This window comes from Arachis duranensis, chromosome 2 (genome assembly GCF_000817695.3).
Source record: "Arachis duranensis cultivar V14167 chromosome 2, aradu.V14167.gnm2.J7QH, whole genome shotgun sequence".
Taxonomy (NCBI): domain Eukaryota; kingdom Viridiplantae; phylum Streptophyta; class Magnoliopsida; order Fabales; family Fabaceae; genus Arachis; species Arachis duranensis.
Window position 1 is genome coordinate 74431941 of NC_029773.3, and position 1131 is coordinate 74433071.

Below are 1131 nucleotides of genomic sequence, written 5' to 3' on the forward strand. Positions count from 1 at the left end.
TTTGACGGGACATAACTTGGACTACGGATCTCTGTTTTGTGCCAAATCTGTTTAGAAATAAAATGGGATCCGGGATGTCCATGCCGTTCGAAGAACGGATGAAAAATGATTTAAAATGAGGAAGTTATGTCCATTGGAAGATAGGGGTTTGAATATGTGAATTCTGCAGCTTTTAACTTAGAAAAATTTTAGCAGAAATACCCCTCGCGCGTAGGCGCACTTGGCGCGTACGCGCCGATCTTCCAGAAAACTCCATCCACGCGTACGCGTGATGTGCGCGGGCGCGCCGATGTGCTGCACCCAATGCCCAGCCATTTTCCAGAGAGTTATGCCAGAACTGTGCCAGTTTTGTGCCTGGGGCACGAGAGTACCCACGCGTGCGCGTGGTTGACGCGTGCGCGTCGTTTGGCTAGTTTTCAATCCACGCGTTAGCATGCATGACGCTTACACGTCGATGAGTTTTTGAGGCCATCCACGCGTGCGCGTGGAGTGCGCATACGCGTGGCCCTGTTTTCATCCCAAAGTTGATTTTTTGAGTTTTAAAAGCCAAATTCATACTTCTAAGCCTCCGATCTCACCACTTATATCTTAAATCGTTATGATATGTCTAGATATGAGAAGAAAGGCTAGTGAATGTGGTAACTTGCAAGTGAAGCAAGGGGAAAATGAATGATCAATGAGGATCAAGCATGATTTTGTGAGATGCGGAGGATGGTGGTGGAAGTGCTTGTTATGCCATGGGCCGAAAGGCTGTAATTGTTGATGAAACGGCTGGTTATGGATTTAACCATGAGCCGGGTGGCTGGTTATGGATTTAACCGTGAGCCGGATGGCTGGATTATTGCCGTGTTGCGGCGGGGCCATGATTATGGCTATGTATAAACGCATATATATGCTGTTGAATGAATTGTGAAAGTTGCACTTCCATTATCGGAGATGAGAGTTTCCCTGGGAGAAAGCAATGGCTAGCCACCATGTGCTCCAGGTCGAGACTTGAAGCTCTTTTGACCCTATGTCGTCAGGGTGGCCGGGCACTGTAAAATTCCCGGACGAGCTCACCCCCAAAAATATTCACCAGTGATGGTGATGGATAAATATTCACCAGTGAGGGTGATGGATATGGATCATGAT